Source organism: Phyllostomus hastatus, unplaced genomic scaffold (genome assembly GCF_019186645.2).
Source record: "Phyllostomus hastatus isolate PE091 unplaced genomic scaffold, TTU_PhHast_1.1 phas_scaffold_182, whole genome shotgun sequence".
Classification (NCBI taxonomy): domain Eukaryota; kingdom Metazoa; phylum Chordata; class Mammalia; order Chiroptera; family Phyllostomidae; genus Phyllostomus; species Phyllostomus hastatus.
In genome coordinates this window covers 8,933,538-8,948,241 of record NW_025334013.1, presented here as the reverse complement: position 1 = coordinate 8,948,241, position 14,704 = coordinate 8,933,538, and positions in this window count along the sequence as shown.

Here is a 14,704-nt window from a genome sequence, read left to right as displayed (position 1 = left end):
TTAAGTATAAGAGCTAAAAATATACAATTCTTAGAAGAAAATACAGAAGTAGCCCTCACTGGTGTGGCTCAGTGGATTGAACACCAGCCTATGAACCAAAGGGTTGTGGGTTTAATTCCCAAGCACATGCCTGTGTTGTAGGCCAGGTCCCCAGTAAGGGGCGTGCAAGAGGCAACCACACATTGATGTTTCTCTAAAATTAAATAAATAGCTCTGGCTGGTGTGGCTCAGTGGATTGAGTGCCAGCCTGCAAGCCAAAGGGTCACTGGTTCAATTTCCAGTCAGGGCACATGCCTGGGTTGTGGACCACGTGCCCCCTCCCCACCCACAGTGGAGGGAGCGTGAGAGGCAACCACACACTGATGCTTCTCTCTCTCCCTCCCTTCCTGTCTCTCTAAAAATAAATAAACAAATAAACAAATAAAAACAAATAAAGGCAATCTAAAAAAAAAGAAAATACAGAAGTAAATTTTTGTAACCTTGGATTAGACAAAAACCACCTTAGGTATGACACCTAATCACATGAAAGATAATAAAAAATAAATAAATTAGACTTTACCAAAGTTAGAAATTTTTGTGGTTCCAAGGATACTATCAAGAAAGTGAAGAGCCATGGCTGGTGTGGCTCAGCGGATTGAATATGGGCCTGTGAACCAAAAGGTTGCCATTTGATTCCCAGCTAGGGCACATGTCTGGGTTGTGGGCCAGGCCCCCAGTAGGGGGTGTGCAAGAGGCAACCACACATTGATATTTCTCTCCCTCTCTTTCTCCCTCCCTTCCCCCTCTCTAAAATAAATAAATACAATCTTTAAAAATTTTGTTTAAAGCCATAATGAGCTATGATTTTACATCCACGAGGATGACTAGAATAGCAAGAGGCGGTGAGGACGTGGGCAGATTGGAACCACAGTCCTACAGGGCATTTTAAATGGTGCAGCTACTTTGGAAAACAGTTTGACAGTTCCTCAAAAAGTTAGGCATAGAATCATCATATGATCCAGAAATTGCCCTCCTGAGTACACACTCAAGAAAAATAAAAATACATATGCACACAAAAACTCGTACACGAATGTTCATGGCATCGTTACCCACAAAGACTAAGAAGTGGAAACAACCCAAGCATCCAGCACCTGATGAATTAATAAATAAATGTGGTATTAATCCAATCAATGGAATACTATTTGGAAATAAAAACACTAACATGTGCTACAATATAGATGAATCTTGAAAACATTATGCTGAGTTAAAGAAACCAGTCACAAAAGACACACATTATAGGACCCCAACTGTATGAAACACCCAGAGAAGGCAAATCCACGGAGCTGAAAGGGTATTAGTGGCTGACTGAGGCTGGTGGGGTTGGAGGGGTGGGGGTGGACGGGGAGTGACTGCTCATGAGCAGAGTTTCTTTTTGGGGGGATGAGAATGTTCTAAAATGGATTGTGGTGATGGCCACACGGCCCTATTAGTAAGCTAAAAACCACGGGGCTGAGCATTTCAAATGGGCAATGTGAATGGTATGTGACTTCTATCTCAAGAACGCTATTAACATTCGTTCTAAGGTTCCTATTGGCTGTTAAGTGGAGAGTGGGTTTTGCTGGGGCGAAGAGGGTCACAGGAACATGCTCAGGGAGCTACAACAGGAGTCTAGATGCGAGAAAGGATGGACTAGGGACGGGCCCGTTGAGACTGAGAGAAGCAGGGCCACTGCGGAGACATTCTGAAGAGTCGACAGGACCTGTTCGTGGGCTGGGATTGGATGATGAAGAAGAAGGAGGAGTAACGCATGAGTTCAGAGAAAGGAAACTCAAGAAACAATACTTACTCAACACGCCCCACTGACCAAGATGCACCGTCTCTCTGTCGCACCAGGTTTCAGACCCAGGGTCCTGGTTCCAGGAACAGGGGTGTGGGGGACTTCTACAACGCCCTGCCCTCCCACAGGGTCCACCAAGCTGTGCGGCACAGCCCTCAGCCACCAGCTCTGCTTGCAGCTCTAGTCTCCCTGGACTGCTTCCCTCCCCTCTTGCCTCTCTTACAAGAACCACTTCCGGAGCAGAGTGCCCACAGCTTCTCACCCATCAGCTCCTCTCCTCTCGGGCCTCACACCTTTTGGACTCTGCCCAGTGGCCTCTTGGGATCCGGCTCATTGTGTGGACCTCTCCCTTCTCTCCCATCACTCTATGGCAGCGATTTTCAACCGGTGTTCCGCAAGAATTTTTAAAACATGCAGTGACTGACTCTTTAGTCAGTGGCACTGACCTCTTCTCCCTTAAATTGTTAAAAAAAAAGAAAAAAGACAATAACCAACACAGTAGCCACCCAGAGTGAATGTCCTGTCTTGAAACGTATATAGGTCACATAATAGGGTTTCACCTTATTGGTCACGTTGCATAATAAGGTTGCATCTGATTGACTAATTCTTGGTACCAGAAATCATTATATATGAGGATAGGCACCTGATTTTTTTTAAAAAGTCACTTTAGAGAAAAAAGTAAATAATCCCTATTATTATTATTATTATTATTATTATTAAATAAGAATTATTCCTATTTTTTGTGAGATGGGCAAAAAAATATTTTTGGGCGTGCTGCTAAATTTTAGTAATTAGTTTGTGTGTGCCATGACATGAAAAGGTTGAAAATCACTGCTCCAGGAGATAGACTTTGCACCTCCACTACTTGTAATCACAAATGGCTTAGGACATTTCCGGTACTTCGTTCTAAGTCAGATGGGGCGGGGCGGACCTTGAGAGGAGGCCTAGACAGGCAGGACACCCAGACAATGGGCCCCAGGCACCGATCATTGCTGTGCGTCAGTCAAGAACCTTGCAAACGATGGCCAGCATTTACTGAATGCTCACGCTGTGCCGAACTCTTCTAAGCATTTTATGTGGGAATCCTGTAGCCCTCCTAAAAATCCGGCAAGGTATTATCTCTATCTTACAGATGAAGAAACCGAGGCATAGGGAGGGGTCAGTCACCTGCCCGAGGGCACACACGTAATTCATGGCAGCTCCAGGATTCAGATCAGGCAATCTGACTCAACTCTGCAATCTTAACCACTGTTTTACACTGCTACATGTAAGGCCTCATTTCGTCCTTCTAAAAGGACTCGGCGAGAATAAAAAATAGTAATTAAAAAAAAAAGATTTCAGTGATGGGAGATACGAGTATTCATTCCCATTCCATAGATAAGGAAACTGACAGGTGGGGGTTTTAAACTTGCCCAAGTTCATACAGCTAGTGAGTGGCAGCTTCTCCAAACTGGAAGTTTACACGTGAAAATGTCCATTTCCACCCTTTCCTGCCTGCACATTATGCGTGGAAACACCTTGCTGGGCTTCAAAACTCTGACCTCCATCCATCACCATATGGTCATTACTGGCAAAGTCTGTGTGTACCTCCGGGTTCTTGCCGAATTCTTTTCTACCAGGAATAACAAATCAGTAAAGGCATCTGCCCTGACTAGGAAACTCCTACAATAAGAAAGAACTGAGTTCCCCAAGCACAGAGGTCCTTGTCTGACATCCATGACCTGTTACTTTTTGAAAAAGCATGTACGCATTGTTCTTTAATATTTTCCCTCCTCCTCAGCCATTGCTGGTTGCTCAGCGAAGCCTGTCTCAGCTTATTGTTTCTGGCTTGGCAGCTGAGAGCAGATAGTGCTCCATTTCACTCCTTTGGCACAAACACTCTTTTCATTCAGTTTCCTCTTTCTTAGGCCAGGATCACGTGCGTATAATGCAATGCCGCCTCCCTTACCTGCTTATCTTTCCCAAAATCTGATAGCCTTTCGGGCGCACAATATTCTAGGTCAGCTCTTCCTCTTCATTTCCAGTGTACCTTGTACTCACCAGGTTATCAAAACAGTTCGGGTAATTATACCGGGGTTTGATTTTTTTTTTTTCCCTCTTCAACATCATAATGAAATAACATTATTTGAGGACCTGCTGTACTTTGATTACCAGAGACAGGACAGCCCTGGGCAAAACTACAAAAATAGGCCAAAGTTTGCCCTTGGCAAGCTTGGCTTTAGGTTCCTTCCTTGGCCCTGGAACTTTCTATTTGTTCCTCATTTGTTCCTCATTTGTTCCATTTGTTCCTCATTTGCTTCTACTTTCTTCCCTTTCCTTTTCAAAACCCTGTCTCAAGAAAGGATTTGGAGTAATTCACATTAGGAACTAAGGACTGCTGAAACTCAATATTATCTCTCAGGGTATTTGCATTTTAATAAGGGATAAAGGATTAAGTCACTGGGTGTAGACTTCTAGGCTTAAGGGAACTTGGTGGGGAAGGTAAATTTTCCCAAGAACCTTCTGGACTGATGAGCCTCCTTCACCTACCCAGGTGATAGCTGAGCAAGGCTTTGTGGACCTTGTCCTTGACATACACCTAGTTCAATACCCGCCTTGGTAGTTCAATTGCTCTTTTCTATTCTTTCACTTAAAGAAAACGTCTGTTTTTCTCATGAAAAACTTGAATGTCTTTCTTCTTGCAACACCAAATCACAGTGTGGTGGAATCTCAGTCCTGGCTGAGTATAGCACCCACTTTAAAAGATACAAAGCAGATAGAAAGCATTCTGAGAGTGGGCACTGCCAAAGTCAAAATCATGACACCGTTGTGGATGTTCAATGTTAGCCACTTGGGGCAACCTTGGTCTACTTACCTTAATCAGCAAGAGAACCCCTACTGGACACAGACCATTATTCATTTCTTCAACAATTAGCACGTACTGCATGTCAGACGTTGTTGGCAGGGACCGATGGAACCAGTGGTAGGCACAGCAGGGAACACGACGAAGTGCCAGTGCACACGGAGTTTATTACATTCTGGCAGGGGTGGCAGACAAAGCACATATAAAATGTGCCAGGTTTTGATAAGTGTTATAGACGGGGGCGAGGCGGGGAGGGGGTCAGACTCAGTTCATTTGGAAGGTAGAACCAGTAGGACTTGCTCATGTATTGAATATGGCGTTCGAGAGAAAGGAATCACGGACAGCAACAGGGTAGAGTGCTACTTGAAATTTTTCTGCTTGCTGGAGGGAAATTGATTGGAATGAAAGGATGGTATCGCCAACAGCCTCCTGGCACGTTTTAAAAAAGAAGAGGCAGGCCGTGCCAAACATCTCAAATCCCACTCATACTCCCCGTTTTCTTGGCCAGGCCTCGCAGGCCCGTGGCGGGGTCCTCACACATCCTACTGTGCACGCTGCGACCTAGGTTTCATGAGCTGACAGGCGGCTCTGTCCCCTCCCCTCGCTCCTGAGAAGCAAGACAGCCAGCCCCCTGGCCGCCCCAGCCAAACTCCTCTTGCCCCAGATGTAGTCTCTCCCTTGAAGCCCGCGCTGAATACACCGCCTGCCTCAATATGCGTTACACCCACAATTCCCACCCCTTGTTTGTCACGACTCTTGTTGAACCAGTTGGTCTGAACCGTGTTCCAGGTGGCAGATTTCAGCATCTCACGAGTCTTAGTCTCAGGAAATACTCCTACACAACCAGACTAGCCTAACGAGTGCAATTTACCACCGTTGCATCGCTTCACTACAGCTGGCGCAGAAAGGTGTCAACTGCCCATTTTGTCTCTCTCTGGTCACGCCAGCCAGACCATGACTTCGTGCAATGCTGGGGCGGGCGGATTTCCCAGAAAGCGATCGCCTGCGGCTCACCACCACGGCTGAGAGCCTTGAAGAAATGCGCCTGCGCAGTATCACCCGCCTGCAGCGGAATCTCCCAGAGAGCATTGGCACCTGCTCACGTGACGCACGCTGGCCAATGCCTGGAGTTCGCGCTCTGGAAGCCTGGTTGCTAGGCGACCAGAGCTTTCAGCCAGGATTTAGGGGCTCCGCTTTATCCCGGGAGGTAGCAGTGGGAACTTCACACCTGGCTCGTAACTCTTGGACAAACTAGTGCCTGCGACGCTTTTTAGCGGCTGCGGTTTTCACACTTGGCGGAAGCCGCGATGGCGCCCCTTGCACCCCGCCGTTGCACTTTGATGCTGGAACCGGGTGTCCCGGCATCCGCGGGCTCCTGGTCCTCCGAGACCAATTTGGCGACTGCGGTGGCGCAGGGCCGCGCTGATTAGGCGGGGTCCACTCACGAGCTTCCCTGCCTTGGCCAGCGCAGCACAAGAGAACCGGCTCAGACTGTAGCTCGGCAGAGGTGTGACGAAGGCAGTGGCAGGCTGCGAAACTGGTGCCCGGTGGAAATCCCAGGCGTGGTTTCCTGCAGCTTCCTTGCGGCTCGCGTCAAGGCTTAGGCTTGTCGCTTTGGCCAGAGAAGGGAAATGATCAATAGGGACTCTGTGCACTGTGTTTCTTTCCTGAATTGATTGTGTTGAATAGTTCTAGACTGAAGGATAACAGGTTTCGATGGAAAACAAAAAGTAGCTATTCCCAGAAGTGAAAAAAGTCAAATACATTTTTTTCAAAGTTTATGTACTTGACATTTAAAACATAAAAAGGCCTTTGGGATTTCTAATAACAGTGGCAGTCTGTTTACTGTTCAGTACTTTCAATCCAGAAATACTTGTGGTGTGCCTGGGGCTTGTATGTAACCTGGAGAGCTTGATATTTCATGTGCACCTAACTTAATATTTGGATTGGGTTTCACATTTCATTCTGATCATGAACTTGTGAAATAAGGTGGACAGGTTTCACTACCCTTTTTTGTCATGCATAAGGAAACATGATCAGAGAAATTATTTCGCAGACATCAATGCTTCTCAATCTTGAATGTGTAGAGCAATCACTTAGGGATCTGGTTAAAATGTGTGTTACGAACCTTTGAGTCTGAGGCCCTGAGAGTTTCTGCATGTCTAACAAGCTACAAGCTCCCAGCTGCAGGTGATGCTGTTGGTCTTTGCATACACTGCAAACCATGTAGTAGTCCAAAGTAAGGAATAGTCCTGTGTAATTGTCATTCCTAGTTAATGGCACAACTGCCTCCTTTCTGTATCTGATTTTACAACTGAACAGCAATTTTAATTGATTTTAGGGAGAGAAAGGAAGGGGGAGAAAGAGAGAGAAACATCCATTTGTTGTTCCACTTATTTACGCATTCACTGGTTGATTCTTGTATGTGCCTTGACCGGGGATCGAACCTATAACCTTAGTGTATCCCGAGGATGCGCTAACCAACTGAGCTACCTGGTCAGGGCAACAAACAGCAATTTCTTAACATCTGTGAACTTTTAGTTACATGGGAAAGGAAAGTCATTGGATAGAAATGACCGTAAGCATGTAGTCCACATAGAATTTCTATTCTATTCAGGATTCATTTTGGTTATTTTGTTAGTTTGCTCATCTTGAGAATTCATGATATTTGAAATAACATACTTAAAACTGTTAAAATTTTTGTTGTTGAGAGGCTTTAACTAAATAAAGAAGGTGAAATTTCCTCTGACATGGAAGGATAGGCTTAACTCAGAGGATCCATAGATCTAAAGTTGATTCCCACCGACTCACCAGGCGTCCCCAGTCCTCTGGTTCTTTTAAAAGTTTCCTCAGTGAGAACACACCTGCAGTTCTGAACACAGAGACTAAGCAGTGAAGACTCTCCAATTTATGCTGTATTTGCAAGAGAAGACACTTTAAATGATGTAAGAAAAATTAGGTATCTAGGAACTCAGTACAATGATTTATAGAATTTATGGGGTTTTCTGAATATTAGAAGAGGATCCTCTATAGGTCTCTTGGGTTCTCTCTCTGACTGTTCAACTCTCCCTTCTCTGGTACCCTGTCTTGTTAACTCTAGCTGCCTTGGTCTCCCTGGACTCTCAGCTCTGTCTCCTCAAATCAGGGACTCCACTGAGGTCTGCCTCAGTTTCCTTCCCTGCACTGTAGCCTGGAAACCCAAGGCAGTAAATTGGGGCAGTGCTAGGGCTCACCATGTTTCCTTTTTGTGGGGATTACTGCCTTTTTTTTTTAAGCTTTTATTTATTTTTAGAGAGAGGGGAAGGGAGGGAGAAAGAAAGGGAGAGAGACATCAATGTGCTGTTGCCTCTCATGTGGCCCCCACTGGGGACCTGGTCTGCAACCCAGGCATGTGCCCTGACAGGGAATTGAACCAGTGACCCTCTGGTTCACAGCCCGAGCTCAATCCGCTGAACTACACCAGCCAGGTTGGATTACTGCCTTTGATAGTTTTGTGTCCACTGTATCAAAAACCCATTGTTTCAATTAAAGAAAAAGAGAAAATCCTAAAGCAGCAAGAGAAAAGAGACATTTACCTACAAAGGAGTTCCCGTAAGACCAGAAGCTGATTTCTCAAAAGAGATCTTGCAGGCAAGAAGGGGCTAGAAAGGCAGATAAAGTGCTTCCTAGATAAGGTCAAGTTAAAGGAGTTCATCATCACCAGCCCTTATAATATGAAATGTTAAAGGGACTTATCTAAAAAAATAAGATAAAAAATATGAACAATAAAATGACAACAAACTCACAACTGTTAACAAATGAGCCTAAAAGAAAAGAAAACAAAAACAAAAACTAAGCAAACAACCAGAAAAGGAACAGAATCAGAGAAATGAACATCAACACAGAGGGAGTTCAGTGGGGAGGGGGAAGGGTGGGAGAGTGGGGGAAGAAACAGGGAAGAAGAAGCATAATTAGTAGGCATAAAATAGACAGGGAAAGATAAAAAATGGTATAGGAAACAGAGGACTCAAAGAACTTATACGTACAACCCAAGGACATGAACTAAGGGGGGAGGAATGCTGGAGGGTTGGGGGGGCAGGGTAGAGGAGGGATAAAGGGGAAAAAATTGGGAAAACTGTAGTAGCATAATCAATAAATATTTAAAAAAAGAAAACCCATTGTTTCACATTTTTTTGTCCTTCTTTCGGCTGTTTTAAGTGGGAAGGTAAATCTGGTCCCTGTATTCCCATCCTGACTTCTAGAAGTAGAAGTTGTAGAAGAAGATATCATACCCATCTGGAACACTTCCCACTCAAAACCATTGAATATTGAAACTCTTACGTTGGGTTGCATACTATTGAACTCGGTTTTGAAATTCAATTCATTCCAGGAGAAGACAGCTATTATCTTGTCTTTATGTTACTGCAGACTTCGCCAATAGCCTGGCACTTGGCTGACACTCAGTAAAGCTGGAGAGGATGAATAAACTATTTTGAGCGAACAGCTGTCGATCAGCTTATGGTGTCTTCTTCCAACATTTGTTGATGGGCCTTTGCAATTTTCTTCTCCTCTGCCAGCAGGAAATGAAAGCTAGGCAAAATGGAAATTTCTGGGACTTGTTATTCATGATTATAATTATCCACAAAAATGCACTCTTTAAAAAAAGCTTATTTATAAGCACAAGAAAACTTTTGGGGACAATGGCAATGTTCTAAAACTGGGTTGTGGTGATATGGGCATCAGTTTACAAAAATTATTGAATTGCACACTTAAAAATAGGTAAATTTTGTGGTATTGATTATATACATTACACCTAACTAAAGCAGATTTTTTAAAAAAGCTTATCTTAAAGATTCCCAAGACATTTTAAAGTGAGAAAAGAAGTTGCCAACCACTTATAGAAGCTAAATCCAGCTTTGATTTTTTTCAAAAGCTTTATACACATTGAAATATAACCTGGATTCGGGAGGTGTAGACTATGGGGCGACTTTCACTTTGTCCAACACACATGCATCGCTTTTGTAATCAGAAAAAAGAGAGATCTTAAAAGGGAGATTAAAAAAATTTTTAATTCAAAGCGAGAGAAAATAAAGAGCGACACCAAGGGAAAGAGAGGGTCTGTGTGACCCATCCACAAGGTAGTGGACGGGACGTTAGGCTAGGAATCAGAAAGCCTGAATTCCAGCTCTGTTTGCACTCTGAGCTGAGACAGATTACGTAGCTGCTGGCCGTGGCTCCGGCAACCAGTGTGAAGGAATGGAGTGAACATTTGGAACCTGGATCTGAAACCTCAGTGAAGCTCCGCAATCATTTTGCTCACAGCCATGGGCACGAGGTCCATATGGGGGAACACCTCTGTCCCCCTGGATACCCAGGACGTGATGACACGCCCCCATCTCCCAGCCAGTCTGATGCAACCTCTGACAGCGAAACCGTCTCTAATTCTGGATCCTGGAAAGGAGGGTGCTATGCAGCACACCGAGACTGGCGTGGCACTTCAGTTTCCTTGTCCGATAGAAGTAATATGTTTATTTTCCAGGATAATTGGGAGGACAAGTGACATTATCACATATATTGTGGTGAACTCAGAAGGAAACTACCATGTAAAAGCAAGTCATATTTTAAAAAGTACTTTACCATACCATTGATTTTTATTATACTACATTGTATCATATCTGCTTTATTTACATGAGATCCCTATCTATTTCCGGCATTCATTCGTACCTTTCAAACGTGTAATGACATTGAACTTCCGAGCCTGAGTTGACTCCTAGATGGATTTGTCTCAACAGCATTTTCCCACGTGGCCCATGGATTTGTGTCACTTTAGAACCTCAGTTTTAAGCTACAGTCATCAATTATTGAGTGTTCAGTCCTACTAATGACTTGAGTCAGATCTATTTACCCAGAGTATATAGTTTATAATTAATAATCGGCCCTTGCATTTCTCTACTGCCTCTCTCCGAGGACCCGGCTGATCGTGTACTTTCGGCGGCACATCATCACCAGGAAGTCAGGAAAGGTCAGCTCTCACAGCCTCCACTTTGCCGACGAAGAGGAGCTACTCAGAAGCAGCCGACTTCCATCTGAAAGAAATGCACAGGAAACTGGCTGGGGCTTGCAAAAAATCTGAACAGTCTCTTCTGGAAAAAAATTCAATGGTGCCAAGATTACATTAAGGGAGCCTACTTTATAATAAACTTGTTGAGGTCTCAGGATGAAATCAGACTGACTAACCAGCCTCAGCCGTGTGTCACCTGATGGGGGATCCAAGGAGAGCCCTGCCCCTTTCCCTAATTCTTCCTTATTAGCTGATCAAGCAGGTGATTCTGTGCCCTCTCCTGGCTTGACTTTGAAACTGCATAACGTGGTATTCTTTGAACTTCACTGGGCGGATCTTTCCTTAGGTAAATTCATGCTCTGCCCTCCCTTTCTCAGTTCGAACTTGAGAGACACCAAGAGGGCCAACTAGTCTGTTGTCTGGATAGCAATGGTCAGATTTATCAGGCTCTAAATGTCCCCTTGACGAGCTGAATAGAGAGGCTAACTGACCAAGCTCACGTCCCAATAGTACATGTTCTTATTTTCTATTATTGGGGATAACTACATGGGAGCATGTGCAGTATTCCCTAAGGCTCTGCTGAGTGTGTAAATTTATAGATAAAAGAGGTGGAAAGGTAAAGATTTGGACAAGCTTGGATCAAAGTATTCTGAACACGCTAAAAAATACCTGTGCTTCTCTTTGGGGCAGGGGAACAAGGAAGGTAAATGTACATGGCAGGTGTCTCAGGGCAGCTGCAGTTGTTGCAAGATCCTTCCTGAGCCTGTGCAAGCACGGACAAGTTGAAAGTGTTGACTCCTTCTATGGGGAACCCTTGCGTCATGCACTAGGCCAAAGGGAATCCACGCAGACAGCTGAAACGTACGCCGTGTTTTCCTTGCACGTAGTCTTGGCTATCACACTTTTTGGCTGAAATAGTCATCTCCCCAGAGCTGCTCTCCACAGCTTCCAGAAGCTCTGTTCAATCATTCCCTTGCTCACCACACATTTATTTTATTATTTTATTTTTTCCCACAAGGCACCGCACTGAGAGGCTGGCTTAAAGGATGAAGCAGGTATTGGAACTTACATGTTATTAGAACAGTACTTTAGAGCCTTTATTCCGTCATGGTAACACAGAGAAAATGATACAAGTTGTCTGTCCCACTGAGGTAAACAGGGGCTGTGACTTTAGGGGCATTCATACATGTTTTGGCAAAAAAAACAGTTAACTACATTCTTTTCTACATATTGTATAATTTTGATTTGAAACATAAAATAAAAGTATTAGAGACAGCATTAAATACTGAGCTTACACAAAATTTCTAAATAAAATATTTTAAAAATTTTAGCTTTCTTCAGTGAATATAACTTTCTTAATATCAGGTTTTATGCCTGAAATGGCTACATGCAGTAATGACCAGGACTTTTTAAGGAGGGTCACTTTGAGTTCTTGACAGCTGAGAGTAATTAGAAACTCAAGTAGGCAATAAAATTTTTTAAAAAATTTTAACATTAAAAAAATTACAGAAGTTAAAATATTTAAAGAAATGTCTTATTTGTTTCAGTAACAATTGTACAATTGAAATATCTTATGATAATATTAATCAATTTTGAATCCAATCAAAATCATGTCAGGCATTTTAAAATAATGACACAGCTCTGATTTAAAACATGTTTCCGCCCTGGCTGGCGTAGCTCAGTGGATTGAGCGCGGGCTGTGAACCAAAGTATCGCAGGTTTGATTCCCAGCCAGGGCACATGCCTGGGTTGCAGGCCACGGCCCCCAGGAACCGCACATTGATGTCTCTCTCTCTCTCTCTCTCTTTCTCTGTTCTTTCCTTCTCTAAAAATAAATAAATAAAATCTTAAAAAAAAAACAAACAAACATGTTCCCTTGGATTCGACAGCCCTTAGTAGGTACTGCTATTCACTGTTTACGGCTAACTGGATTCCGTTCTGATTGGTCAATGTCCGTGCCATCTCAGACATTAGATACTTTTAACACCACCCTGCCCAGAAGCTTTGTTCGAGCAGTCACCTTGAAGTTAGCTGGGACACTGCTCGGGCCAAACATGGGTGGACAGACCTGATGACTACGTGAAGACAGATCTGGGTCAGCCCTCTGGGGCTGCTGGGACACTGCTTGGCCAGACCCCCCAACCAGTTTCCTAGCCCCTTCACCCCTGCACATTGGGGTGTGGCTCCTCCCCCTGGGGATCCTGGGACCCAACTCCTCCAGCAGGGCCCCAGGCCCTTGTCCGTGAGTGTGGGAGTGTGCTCTTTAGCTGGCCTCCCAGCTGGATGCCCAGGTGGGGACACACGGCCAGCAGAAAATGACACTGACCCTGCTGTGTGCTCGTGAGGATCGCAGGGCAGGATGTCAGACTCTGCTCTGCTTGCATCACCTTCTTGGGTCTCCCAGAAGTGACCAGCCTCGCTGGTGGCCCCTAAGGCCACGGGATCTTTATGTTCTGGCCCACCTGTAACCCAACTGCAATACTCCAGTGTTCTGTGACCACTGGTCAGGACCCTCTGCAGGAGAGGAAGTGAGACAGACAAGGACGACACCACCTATTATTTATCAAGGTGTGCTGTGCCTTGCAAGGGTCTCCCACTGCAGCCCTCATTTCATCCCCATAAGAACAACCAGGAAGGGCTATCATTTACTGCACAGCGAAGGCAGTGGGTTCGAGAGGGTGCGTTGCTCCGGCCGACGTGCTACGTCCACACGTCCCTGGCGGGGCGGCTCAGGGGTGTGCCCGTCGGTGGGCTGAGCCCGACAGTAAGTTATTGGATGACAGCTTTACTTGAAAGTCTTGGGGGACAATTGAACTGGTAAATACTATGCAATCTTTTTATGCTGAAACAGACATGTGTTATGAAACTGACTGAAAACTTTCCACAGATTTACAAGATCAAACATGAAACTTCAGAGAAACGTGCTTCATGGAGGGCAGCTTGGAACTGTGCAACCCCCACCTCCCGCCCCAGACCTGCGGGCGTGGGGGTGACTTCTCTCTTCTGCTATAAACGATTGAGATACACTGATCTAACTCTCCCCCACCCTGATTCCGGGTCCCATACTTATTAAGGAGAAAATTGTTATAAGAGAGGTTTTAAGAGAGTTTCAGAGTGGTTTGGGCGTGGGCTTCAGCTGGTCCTTGGGCATGCGGTGCTGGGAGCCCTCCAGGCGGAGGGTGTGGCATGAGCAAAGGCGGGGGCAAGAGAGTGGGGCCGCGGAGGGTGAGCGATGGCTGGAAGGCCAAGCGCCTGAAGATGCGTAACGGGAAACACGATGAGAAAGGGGGAGCAGCTTCCGGAAGTGTGATCTGGCGGAGAAACCCACGGGATACAGCCAGAGGGGGGAAGGCCGGAACCAGTGTGGCAGCAGGGGGATGGCGTGGAGGGTTTGAGTGCGGGAAACCATCCAGACTTACCAAAGGACGGGGCAGGGAGCAGGGTCTCAGACGGAAGCGGAAAGTCGCTGGCCGAACTTGACCTCCCTCCTGAGCTGCCGTCAGAGCATCCGGGTGGGGAGTTAGCAGATGGGCGACTGGAACCCAGGGCTGAAATTTGGGTCGTGCATTATTTGCCTACAGGTGAAAACTCTGTCCCCTTGAGGTCACATAGGTGTAAGGAGAGCAGGGGCACACCTGGTCAGAGAGGCCACCTGAGGAAGGTTTAACGGGAGGGCGTGTTCAGCAGCAGCGAATGATGGAGAGAAGTTGGAGTCACTGTCACTCAGTGCCTGGCACGTAGTAGGCACTTAAATATTTGTGAGGAGAATAAAAGAAGAAAAACCAGGAGTGATGAAACGATCCATTCAGGACAAGCGATATGAAAGAAATAGTGATGGACTCTGGGCACAGGGGTGCTGAGAGAATAACCAAGAGATTGTTGTATTTGTTCCAGAACACGTGGGGACTGATTCCTAGACGGCCTCTCCAACCCCTTCCAACCCTGACTATCCCCTGTTGACCATTAGGAAATTCTGCTCTGCTCTGCAGGGTGGAGGCTGGGCGGG